Source organism: Terrapene carolina, unplaced genomic scaffold, assembly GCF_002925995.2.
Source record: "Terrapene carolina triunguis isolate 2854851 unplaced genomic scaffold, T_m_triunguis-2.0 Scaffold96, whole genome shotgun sequence".
NCBI lineage: Eukaryota > Metazoa > Chordata > Testudines > Emydidae > Terrapene > Terrapene triunguis.
The window spans coordinates 34,654,155-34,667,642 of record NW_020664447.1 but is presented as its reverse complement, the minus strand read 5'-3'; positions in this window follow the sequence as shown (position 1 = coordinate 34,667,642).

Below are 13,488 nucleotides of genomic sequence, written 5' to 3'. Positions count from 1 at the left end.
ACGTAGCTCAAGTGATTTGGCATTGAGGGGCTGAGTGATTACTTTTGTAACATCCTGCTCCCTCCAAAGTTTTCCTGGGACTGGATCAGGAAAACATTGCAGTGGATTCAAGAGATGAAGAAAGAAAAAAAGGTCAATAGAAAAAGCTTAAACTCTAGCACATAACACGGCGCGTGACTGAGCTGGCTGTTCAATGACTGCAGATGTCTTTGGGAAGCAGTGGCTCTGGCGACCTTGGACTTCTATGGAATGGAGCGAGAATGCCAGCAATGTGCATGGGGCTTAGGGATGTGGATGAAAGGGAAAAACGACATGATGAATGAAGTATGACGTATGCATGCAATTTGTGAATGACTTTTCCCCTTTGCTTAACCTGCCAACTCACGCTCTACAACAGTATCCTATGATTAAGAAGGCTGATGCCATTCAGCTTCCAAGTCTGCTTGCCAATTGTCCATGGTGACATTTGCCACCCTGGAGTCACTCACTGCACATTGCTTGGTTTCTGCAGATGGTTCTGCAATACAGAAGAAAGGATAGGGCATTAGATGTTTCATAACAATGAAAAGAAAGTAGAGCTTCAACATCCTCAGGACTGGTAATGTGACATCAAGCCTCTTAAAAACTACCACAACAAGAACATAAAACAGCAGTCTGATTGTAATAAGCAGAATAAGGCAATCTTCTGTTTGGGAGTACACCACCACCTTTGGTGTGACAAGTTATTGTACTTGTTGGGAAACTTATGTTCCATTTTGAATCTATTTTGAAGCACTTGGAGGAGAGGAAGGTGATCAGGAACAGTCAACATGGATTCACCAAGGGCAAGTTATGCCTGACCAACCTGATTGCCTGCTATTATGAGATAACTGGCTTTGTGGATATGGGGAAAGCGGTGGACGTGATATACCTTGACTTTAGCAAAGCTTTTGATACAGTCTCCCACAGTATTCTTGCAGCAAGTTAAAGAAGTATGGATTGGATGAATGGCCTATAAGGTGGATAGAAAGCTGGCTAGATTATCGGGATCAGTGGGTAGTGATCAACGGCTCAATGTCTAGTTGATAGCCGGTATCAAGCGGAGTGCCCCAGGGGTTGGTCCTGGGACCGATTTTGTTCAGCATCTTCATTAATGATCTGGATGATGGGATGGATTGCACACTCAGAAAGTTCACAGATGACACTAAGATGGGGGGGGGGGAGAGGTAGATATGCTGTAGGGATAGGGTCCAGAGTGACCTAGACAAATTGGAGGATTGGGCCAAAAGAAATCTGATGAGGTTCAACAAATACAAGTGCAGAGTCCTGCACTTAGGACGGAAGAATCTCATACATTGCTACAGGCTGAGGACCAACTGGCTAAGTGGCAGTTCTGCAGAAAAGGACCTGGGGATTGAAGTGGACGAGAAGCTAGATATGAGTCAACAGTGTGCCCTTGTTGCCAAGAAGGCTAATGGCATATTGGGCTGCATTAGTAGGAGCGTTGCCAGCAGATCAGGGGAAGTGATTATTCCCCTCTATTCAGCACTGATGAGGCCACATCTATAGTATTGCGTCCAGTTTTGGCCCCCCCACTACAGAAAGGATGTGGACAAATTGGAGAGAGTACAGCGGAGGGCAACGAAAATGATTAGGGGGCTGAGGCACATGATTTATGAAGAGAGGCTGAGGAAACTGGGCTTATGTAGTCTGCAGAAGAGAAGAGTGAGGGGGGATTTGATAGCAGCCTTCAACTACCTGAAGGGGGGTTCCAAAGAAGCTGGAGCTAGGCTGTTCTCAGTGGTGTCAGATGACAGAACAAGGAGCAATGGTCTCAAGTTGCAGTGGGGGAGGTCTAGGTTGGATATTAGGAAAAGCTATTTCACTAGGAGGGTGGTGAAGCACTGGAATGGGTGAGGTGGTGGAATCTCCATCCTTAGAGGTTTTTAAGGCCCAGCTTGACAAAGCCTTGGCTGGGATGATATAGTTGGGGTTGGTCCTGCTTTGAGCAGGGGGGTTGGACTAGATGACCACCTGAGGTATCTTCCAACCCTAATCTTCTATGATTCTATAATTCTATGTCTTGCATAATAAAAGGATCCAACATGATTAGGTCTTAAATACAGTAGTGTGGGGACAGCTTTTTAAATGAGACATTTCACTCTTGGCCTACCTGTATATGTGATGGGGAAAACTAATGGTCATCAATTAAGGAACCTAGGATCAATTTGTGATGTTGCACTCTATATGATTTTATAAATATATGCTAATGAGTGAATATAATGTAACTGGAATATGCTTCATGCAAAAGGTCTCTTGTAAGGTATCATTACAAAGCTTATAATCTACTGAGTGTTGTCATCCTATGTGTATAAATGTATCACTCTTGTATCTAAAACTAGAAATATGAAATATAACTCTGAGGGCCTATTGTAATTATGCAAAGTGTGGGACATTAATGGTGGGTTGGAATCTTGATGGCTGCCATCAACCAGGACAATTGATTGTGGATGGCTCTGTTTGCAGGCAGGCCTTCCTGTGAGTCAGGCTGGGAGGAATGAAGGCTTGGGGTCATACAGTGACATGTGATCATGTCACCTGAACTGAAATCCATCTTTAACCTAGTGCTTTTCCATTGAGAAAGGGGGGGGGGGGAACCAATGGGACAAAGGATTCCCACTTTATGCAAATGATATATAAAGGGGAGGAACAGAACAAAGAGGAGAGAGGCGCCATCATGAAGAGTCCCCTAGCTACCACCTGAGCTGGAACAAGAACTGTACCGGAGAAAGAATTGTGCCTAGGCCTGGAAGATGTCCAGTCTGAGAAAAAAACTTACTGAAGCATCTCTAAGGGTGAGATTATCTGTATTCAGTTTGATTAGACATAGATTTGCATGTTTTGTTTTATTTTGCTTGGTGACGTACTTTGTTCTGTCTGTTACTACTTGGAACCACTTAAATCCTACTTTCTGTATTTAATAAAAATCACTTACTACTTATTAATTAACCAAGAGTATGTATTAATACTTGGGAGGGGGGGACAAACAGCTGTGCGTCTCTCTATCAGTGTTATAGAGGGCGAACAATTCATGAGTTTACCCTGTATAAGCTTTATACAGGGTAAAACGGATTTATTTGGGTTTAGACCATATTGGGAGTTGGGCATCTGAGAGTTAAAGACAAGAACACTTCTGTAAGCTGCTTTCAGGTAAGCCTACAGCTGTTAGGGGATAGGCTAGTGAGTCTGGCTCAAACCAGGCAGGGCACTGAAGTCCTAAGCTGACAGGGCAGGAAAGCAGGGGCAGAAGTAGTCTTGGCACATCAGGTGGCAGTTCCCAAGGGGGGTTCTGTGATCCAACCCATCACACAATTATCTAGAGGTTGGTGCAGTGTCAGAAGGCAAAAGTCACATACTGAAATAATATAGGACTTGAGGGCATGTAGTGGAAGTAACTGCTGACCATCCCAAATGTCAAATCTTGGGGGGATTCATTCATTGATTCATAGATTCCAAGGCTAGACGGGACCATGGTGGTCATCTAGTTTGGCCTTCATAACACAGCCCTCAGTATTTCCCCCAAACTAATGCCTGGAGCATGGGTGGGCAAACTACGCCCCGCGGGCCAGAGCCGTTTTAAGCTGGCCTGCGAGCTCCCGCTGGGGAGCGTGGTCTGGGGCTTTCTCCACTCCAGCACTCCAGCCAGGGTGCAGGGTCGTGGTGGGGGCGCACCACGTGGCTCCCAGAAGCCATGGCATGGCCCCGCTCCGGCTCCTACGCACCTCCGCATAGGAGCCGGAGATGGGACATTCTGCTGCTTCCGGGGACTGCTTGAGGTAAGCGTCGCTGGGAGCCTGCACCCGAGCCTCACCCCACACCCCAAACTCCTGCCACAGCCCTGATCACAGGAGGGAGGGATAGCTCAGTGGTTTGAGCATTGGCCTGCTAAACCCAGGGTTGTGAGCTCAATCCTTGAGGGGGCCACTTAGGGATCTGGGGCAAAATCAGTACTTGGTCCAGCTAGTGAAGGCAGGAGGCTGGACTCAATGACCTTTTGGGGTCCCTTCCAGTTCTAGGAGATAGGATATCTCTATTTGTTGTTATCCCCCTCCCGCTCTCCAAACCCCTCAATGTGAGCCCGGAGCACCCTCCTGCACCCCAAACCTCAAACATTCTTTGTTCGTTGATGTATACCTTTACATTTAACCATATTAAAACACGTATTGTTTGCTTACACCCAGTTTACCAAGCAATCCAGATTGCTCTAAATCGGTGCTATGTCCTCTTAAGCCCCCCTGATTTTTGTGTCATCTGTAACCATTATCAGTGATGGGAGCACGGCATTTGCCATTGAGAAGCATGCCTCTACAATTCTTCACACTACCCTATGGAATCATCTTTTATCATCCTCCAGGACTAAGGCTTTAGGGGCAGGTCTGGATGTGTGTGTTCTGCTGGCTTCCTTAACTGAAGTGGTTGTTGACAATGTCGGATAGACACCAGCTCTTTGACCAGCTAGCCTCCCGCTCCCACACTTTCCTTCCAACAGTGAGAGTGCATGTTCACATAAGACGTTAGCACACTAGTAAATGAAATCAGCTCAGTGTAAGGCAATGACTGGCTGACAACTATGCAGGATTCCTAGCCTCATTTTGCATTGGTGCCATTTATTTCTTCTCCTTGGCTGTCAGACTTTTTATTTATTAGGACTGGATTTCCTGGTGCCTGCAGCAGTCGCTGGTTTACTCTCCAAATCACGTTGAGTCTGTCCTGTACATTTGTTATCCCTCTTACTTAGGTGCTGTTAGCAAATTTGGTCACTGGTGAGGTTACACTAGGAACACCTAACAAAAAAGAGACTCATTGATGGATTTCAATGCTTGTGCTGCAGCCCAGCCAGTCAGAAGCATACAGAGAGCCCTAGTTGGCATAGAAGGAAGCTCTGCATAAGGAATTGGTTATACACAAATTACACTTTCTAGGATGGCAGGAAACCCTCGTTTCCATTGCACATTCTTCACCATTGGGAGGCTCTGTGCACTATATAGATGTGCTCTGTAGCCCACTGTTTGTGAACCACTGCTTTCCGGTAAACCAGGGATTCTTACTTTTCGTCGTAGTGTGGGGCATGTATTGGTAGAGCAATTGCCTTTTGGACCTCCCTTCCCATTTGTGATTGTCTCAACCACTTCCTTGCCTGTTTGTGGTCATATAATATCCCTGTGGTAAATGCAGCAATTGCTTATATGGAAAGTAATATTGGGCAAACATTTATGTCGCTTAGCTTCTTTGAATGTGATTTAGTAGCTGGAAGAAAGGCGGAGGAGCCAGCACTATGCAACTAGCCAGATCACTGCACACTGCCAGTAAGCAGCTCACAGACCAGTTTGGGAAACATTCTTGTGTGTGTTTGGGCAGAGATGAAGGGCCTAATTGGCCATGACCCTGCAGCTTACATGGTCATTTATGCCAGCACAAATGCAGTCAAGCACTGCCATTCTGATTTGGTAGAATTTTACACGGCCATGGTGCCAGGTAGCAGAGAATGAGGCCTGGTGTGGGGCTGCTGGTTCTGCTTCCACTGGAGTAATAATAGATTAGTGTGGGCTACCCTATTTTTCCATAGCTTTCTTTAGAGTCGGTTAAAGTTTTGGGACCTGGGTGCTAACTAATGAATATTAGTGGCTAAGCTTGCACAGGCCTTTCACCCAATTTGCTGGCATTGCACGGTCTTTGTGTAGTGCAATAATTTTTGAATGCCACAGCCGCTCAATGCCAAAATTTCAGGGAATGTTCTAAGCATATGTGGTCAAAACCATACTGGTTTTTTTGGGGGGGGGGGAGGGCAACTAGAAAACCAAAAGAGGGAGGGCGGTAATAGGGGACTCATGATGCCCAGCTCTTTAGCACTGTCACAGCTTCAAGCACCTCTGCCAATGCATCAAACTAGTTGATGACACCCATTAATGCCTTCCAGCCCCATAATACACCATTTAATCTCTGCCTATCCTCCCAACACAGTTTAACATGTTGACACCTTTATTGCCTTATCTCCTAGAGAGTGGGCAGGACAGGGGAATGGGGGGCATACATACAGCCCCTGGCATGAAGGGGCAATGGGGGAGGTGGGTCACAGAGCTCCCCTGTCATGAGGCAGAGAATGGGAGATGGTGGAATGGGTGGGGTGGTGGGGAGGGAGAATAGGGGGCACACAGAACCTGTGGGGGGATTATAGGGAGGTCCTGGTATGAGGGCACACAGAGCCCCTGACATGAGGAGGATGGTGGGAATGGAGGGACACACAGAGCCGCTGGCATAGTAAGAGAGGATGAGGGACCCAGTATGGGAGGAGGGGGAATGAGGGGCACACAGAATCCCTAGTAGAGGGGGGGGGCACACAGAGCCCAGGTATGAGTGAGGAGCAGTGGTGGATTTAGTGTTAGTGGGGCCCTGTGCGCAGCTTCATTTTCAGGACATTCTCTCTTATCTCCCGCATTCCATTTTTCATTCTTTTTTTCTTCCTCCTCCTCCTACATTATAAGTAATAGGAAGTAAATGAAAATAAAGTGAGGTACCTTGATTGTTTTTGTAGTCTAACTTTTTTTTCCACAGACCACTTGAAAATTGCTGAGGGTCTTGGTGAACCACTTAATGATCTTTCCAAATGTTGTTTGTACCGTTAGCTAACTATTGTAAAGTGCTTTTGATAAGAGCGCTTTATAAAAAAAAAAAAAAAGCTTTCCTCGGTCCACCTGAATGGAGTTCTCGGACCACAGTTTGAGAACTTCTGGTCTAGATAAAGGCTTGTATTTGCATTACGCTAATGTGAAAAATGTGTAAAAATAAAAAGTATAGATGACACATGAATGGAATAATAAAAATTAACTTCCTCTGAAGAAACTTATTCAATTTGAAAAAAAAAAAAGTTTATTCAGATAGCTTTTTTTTTACACTTTTTCTTTACAAAATCGTCAATTAAGTCATCGTAAGTAATATTTTGTAAAGAGGCACTTTCAATTGTCAATATTGCCAAATTTGTCAAATGTTCCTGACTCATCGTATTTTGCAACTAATTTTTAACTCGTTTCAATACAAAAAAAAAGAACTTTCACCAGAAGGATTTGTGACAGGTATTGTTAAAAATATTTTCAGAATGGTTTCTACATTTGGAAAGGTTGCCTGCAAACCGTCACGTACAAGTCTATACAAATCAACTGGTGATCTTGAAGCACAGAACTCATCATTTTCGATAAAATGAATGAAATGTTTCACTTCATCTTCAAAAATATTTGTGTCTATGTCCTCTCGGTAGAATTCACTTAATTTCTTACTGTAGTAGCTTTTAGCATTTTTGTCCATACTTCTGTCAAAAAACACTCAAAATAAAACATTTTTCTTTAGAGATTCGCCTCTACTCTGCAATTGCACTATTATTGTCACAAATAACATTGACGGTCTCAACGATGATTTTTTTCCCTTTTAAATTGATTTCATTGTATCTAGTTTCATCGAAAAATAACTTCCTGCTTTTTTTACGCTTCTCATCAGATATATCAGAGGAACCTATATTTCTGTTAATGTTAGTGCCTCTGCTTTTCCCGAGCTATAGTCATTTCGAACTTCCATGACAAAACTTTTAACTGAGGCTAACAATTGTGCAGCATTCAATAAATTTGTATCAATCTTTTGCAGCGATTTGCTGATGGCATTAATTCTTTGACGTAAATGGTTCCACAAAAGAGTAAAAACAGCAATACCGTACTTTTCAAATTTTTCTGCTAAGGATTTTGCTTCAGTTTTCGCACACGGTTTTTCAGAATTTGATGTGTCTATGTCCAATAAGGTTTTCTTTATATCATCATAGCTCATTTTCAAAGCCAAAACAGCACCTACACAAGCAGACCATCTGATGTCACAAATTCTTTTGACTGTCAAATGTTTTTTATTTGCCTGCTCCAGATGTGATTGTAGCATATTCCACCAATGCATGGAAACTGAAAAAAAGGCATACACATTTTGAATGAAGTCAAAAAAATGTGTAGCTCCCTCACAAGATTCGGCTCCAGCATTGCAGATTAAATTTAAGGAATGGCTGGAACATGATATGAATAAAACAGAGGGGCTTGCATTGTTCAATCTTGCCTGTAGACCTGCATATTTTCCTGCCATATTTGCTGCATTATCAAAGCTCTGCCCACGACCATTTTTGATGTCCAAATCTAAATTTGCAATGATTTCCAAAACAGTTGTCTCTAGACATTCAGAAGTATGGGATTTTAGTGGGACAAAACAAATAAATCGCTCTATAACGTCACCATAGCCGGTCACCTATCTTAAAATTAATGTTAATTGGTCTACATGACTCACATCTGGTGTTAAATCGACTATTATGGAATAGTACTTGGCATCCTTTACTTCATCAGTGAATTGGTTTCTGAGCCGCTCTGCCATTATAGTGATGAATTCATCGTAGGTTTGGTGCATTAAAAAGTTGGTCTTTCCTGAGTCACAATACTGATAATTTTTCAAATGTTCTTTGAGAAAATCGTCAAATTCACTACGATATTCAAGGCAGGTTAAAAAATTACCTTTTTGATTTGACAATGATGACTCATCATGTCCTCTTAGAGGTAGTACCAAAGAAGACAGCAGTTTGACCGTGGCAACAACACGTCTCAGCACTTTCCTCCATTAAGAACACTCCTTTTCAAACTGAGCTGATTTGACAATGATGACTCAATGATCATGACCGTTGCAACAACACATCTCAGCACTTTCTTCAAATAAGAACACTCCTTTTCAAACTAAGCTGATAACACAGAATTAATTATTCCAGATAATTTACACCTTTGAACGAACTTACACATAGCATTAATACGAGCTTTGGAAGTTTCATGATCAGCAATATGGCTTGCAACATTTCTCCAATTAGAGTGCCCGTCTACGAATGTTTGTTTTCCTTTACTATGGTCAGGGAATAATTTGCAAACATAACAGTAGACTGCCTCAGTTGTTTCCGAAAAAATCAACCAAATTCTCATGTCTGTCGTCCCATTTTTATTTATCCTCAGAAAATGGAACTCATGAAGACCTATACGTTGCTTTCAGCCTGCAACCTCATACTCTTTTCTCAAATTTTCCATATTACCTACATTTTTCGGTTTATTTACTAAGAAATATTCTATCATAGCCAATGAAACAGATTTTGGCCATAATTCAATGTCTTCAGGATAGGTTTCTTCCCTTACTTCGACAACATTACCAACATTTGGTAGTTCCATTGTCACTTCAGAGTTGGCTTGTTCAACTTTTGCAGTCATTGTGGTATCCCCACAACTCAGCAAGTGATCAGCTAATTCAAATGTTTCCTTGCCCATACTTTTTGATGCATGTCCACTATTCAATACTTCAAGCTTTTTAAAATAAGATGACAAACTGTCTTTTTGCTTAGCTTCGGCTTCTTGCCTCGCCTTCATTTTTTTGCGTTTTTGACTGCCAGGCTCATAGTGTTGCTTCATTATTGCTAAAAAACTGACCTTGAGTTTAGGCAGATTAAAAAATGTCTGAAAGAACAGGGGCGTAGCCACAGGTGGGCCTGGGTGGGCCGTGGATCACCCAATTAGGTTTAACGCAGTTAATCCTGCATTTTTATCAGGCTCTCTAAAAACGGGATTTTTAACCAATTACATACTAGTGACAAATCACAGGCATTGTTGCAATGTGCGGGGGAGGGTGCTTTTGTTCAATTGGCTAACTGGTCAAGCAGACAGAGTTTGATTGGCAAATGACAATTTCCCTTAGTTGCTGCTATGTTATTGCCGAGACAGCGAAAAAATGGCAAAGCAAAATTCTTTGCTAGACTATTTAAAAAAAACAAGTTTGGAGCACAGTTGCAGAATGCAGAAAGCCTGGACTGCTTCGCGACTTGCAGTGCTTATTAAATTCAGTCATTTCTCAGATTTGTCCTGCATTTTGGGGCGCCCTGTTGTTGGGGGCCCTGTGCCACAGCATGGTTTGTTTCACGGTAAATCTGCCACTGGTGAGGAGGGGTGGGGGGGGGTTGCAGGGAGGGAATCCCTGAAATATAGGGGGAGGGTGGCACACAGCGAGCTTGTGGGAGGTAATGGAGCGGTGTAAAGAGTCCTTGTTGTGTGCAATGCGCTTGGCCTATCAAAGTCACAAAATGTGCAGCCCCCTAGTTACGGGCCAGCTGAGCAGCCAGGCTCCCGGAGTGCATGTGTGAGGTGGATTATTTTACTGTAAAGGTGTGATGCAATCCATGCCATATCCCTTTTGGGCTATGAGCCTGTTTGCTGCTGTTGGCGTTGGGCAGTAGCTAGGTGGTACAGCGGATCCTTTTGAATCTGTGTTGAAGCAATGCCCAAGCACATTAATAGGGGGCACTATTCTGATGTCATTCAGATGAGATGAAAATCAGAGGCACTCATTAGTTGTGGTTATTACAGAGCCCAACGCATTACCAGCAAGAGTTGGTTTGTTAATCCCAGCATCCTGGCCAAATTTCAACTCTGCTATTTATATCCTTCCTATGTAAAATTGTCCCCGTAGCTGCATTTGTATATAGACATCTTCCCTTCTTGTCTTCAACAGCTGTGTAGCGTTGCTAGGCACTGTTAAGTGGCTGCCATGTTCCACCTCAGACCTGGCTACATTTCAGTGATGGACGAAGTGATCGCTGTGAAAAGAATTTTCAAAGCACTTTGGATCCTTTACAGTGGAAGGTGCTATGGAAATGTACAAACAGGCCATTATCTTAACTGGGGCATGACGTCACAAAGAGGAAAAGGACATTAGCAGGTCATAGGCCTGGGGGGCGTAGTGGGACATAGAAGAAACAGGAGGAAGCTGTCCTTGAGTGATCTAATTTTCTCTCACTCTCTTTCCTCGACAAGTGCTGGAATGAACTGATACATGCTGGTTTGGCTCCTGACTGGCCTCAGAAGTTGTTTGTACAGTGTGAGAAGCCTTCAAAAAGTCACTTTAACTCAGTATGTGCCCTTTTGCATATCTGATTACAGAGCAGTTTGGATAGGGGAGGAAAAGAGAAAAGAAATCAGTTCAGGCCTTTTGAACTACAAACCTGTAGTCCCTTTCACGCAATAAATCATGTTCATGCTCTTTTTTTGCTCACCTATAGTGGAAATAAATCTGTTCAACTGTCAATTAATTTCTTAGCGAGAACCTGACCCAATTAGTGAAGGAAGTGGCTGGTGGATTTTACTATTGTCCTTAGAGAGGAGAAAGAGAATGGCTGCAGCAGTCTAGTTGCAAGATTCATAGCATGGGATGCAGCAGGAATTGAGTGCATGTGTTTGCAGGGCCATGGAATCACAGGAGTAGGAACAGAAGAGACTTATTGGTTCATCTGGTTAATTTCCTTGCAAAAGCAGGCTTCTCTGGCAATATGGGATTGGTTGTGACATTTATGCCACAGCTCTGTCTGTGCGGTGGTGGTGCAGAACTGACCAGGCCCAGCAGAAACACTGGAGAGATTGTGCCTCAGATTGCTCTCACTGGTGCACCCTGGGAGCCAGTGCAGATAGGAATAGAGCTCTGACCATGGCTCCCCACCATTCATTTTTGTCATGTTAATCCCAAAGGGGAGCAGTAGTCAGCAGGTCTCTGTGCTTCCCAGGGGATGAACAAGGAGTGCAGGAGCCGTTATTCAGGGTGTGCTGAGGCCATCACATCACAGAAGGGGAAGTGATGTTAGAGAGACAAGGTGGGTGAAGTAATATCTTTTATTCACACCCCTTGTCTCGCTAAGAGCCTGTGAACAACACAACTACAACATCACTGCATACAATAATGTTCGTAAAACACTCTACCTCCTTAGATATATTAAAAAGCTTAGTGCCCTCCCCCCCCCAAATCATAATGTTCCTATAATACAGGACAAATCAGCTAAACAATTCTTGCATTTCAACATTTAAAAAATATGTGCTCCCCTCTTCTACCTCCCCCCCAAAACAACAAAGCATTTTAAGCCTAAACAGACTCTGGCTGTTTCTTGGCGACCTGAATGCTTCTCGATGGAATTTTCCCTGCCCTTCAGCCTTTTGTAGTTCTGAAAGGTCCTGGACTCAGGCATGTGACTGTAAGAGCCAGAGCCAGCGCTAGACATAAGCAGACTAAGCAATTGCTTAGGACCCTGAGCAGCTCAAGGGGGGGCCCCTATTCACTTTTTATTATGTGTTGTGTGTGTGTGTGTGGGGGTGGAATATTCCTGCTTAGGGCCCCGCATGGGCTAACACCGCCTCCGGTAAGAGCAGAAAACATTTCTGCATCTGAATGCGCTACCAAACATTTATAAGCTACTCAGGTGAAATGGGTACATACTAGCCCAGCGGGACCTTATTAAAAAGCGGCCGTGGCAGACAACATCGTCAAGCTGAAAATCTCTCCTTTGGTTTAAAAATAAAAAAGCCTCCTCAAAGTACCAAACAGTAACACAACAGCCAGGGAGTTTCTCTTCCCCAAGAAGCATTTTGGAAATTTTATGAAGTGGCCTATTGAAATGGAATAACACGCTTGGCAACTGTAGCAACGGCTACTTCCAGAGAGAGGAGTGTGTGAGAGAGTGTGTGTGTATGCAAAGCACTCATTTCCAGGTTGCTCTCCCAACTTACTCAGTAAGAAGGAAGATTATTTTCTGTGCCCCATCCCATGCTTAGCCTCTACTGAGACTGCCAATATGAGTGTCAATAAGTGACACACGTCATGGCGTTTTTGAGATGCGAGCAATTGTCCACTAGGAACTGGGTTGAGGCTATTGGCAGTGGAGGATTACCGCACAGGCCTATGGGGCCGGGCCTAGGGGTCCCCGCTGCGGCCCTGGGGATGGAGGAGCTCTCGCTCCCCGCCGCAGCCAGAGCTTCTCTGGCCTCGGGGCTGCAGCGGGGGGTGGCAGAAAGAAGCGAGTGGGGGACAGGGCTGCGGAGGAAGAGATGGAATGGGAGTAGGGTTCATGGGGTGGAGTGGGGCAGGGCTGTGGGTAGAATGGGGCAGGGCCACAGGGGAAGGGGCAGAATGGGGTAGGGCCATGGGCGGGGGTGCAGGCGGAAGGGATGGAGCAGCAGGAGGAAGGGGTGGGGTGAGGCCACAGTTCCGGCATCAGGCCCCACCCCCGTCACTTGCTCTGGCCCAGGGCCCCAGGAGATCTTAATCCGCCTCTACTATTGGCTCATTTCACAAAGAGCACTCAACAGCCATCAAATGGTAATGACTTTCACTCACTATCAACGTTGGCTGGAGTGGAATGGCCCTAAAGGGAAAACCTCTCTTCATCCATGTAGCATTTTTCTGGATTCCTCATTTTGCATTTCATCACTTGGTTTCCTCTTTTTGATCAATGCATGGTGTGTTCAATGTCATGCCAGAGGGAGCAGAGCAGAGCACTCTGAAAAATGGTGGCCCCCATCCAATACCAGACAATATCATGTCTGTTTTTTGTCCCAGTAGGGGACAAAGGACCCCAAAAGTGGGCTG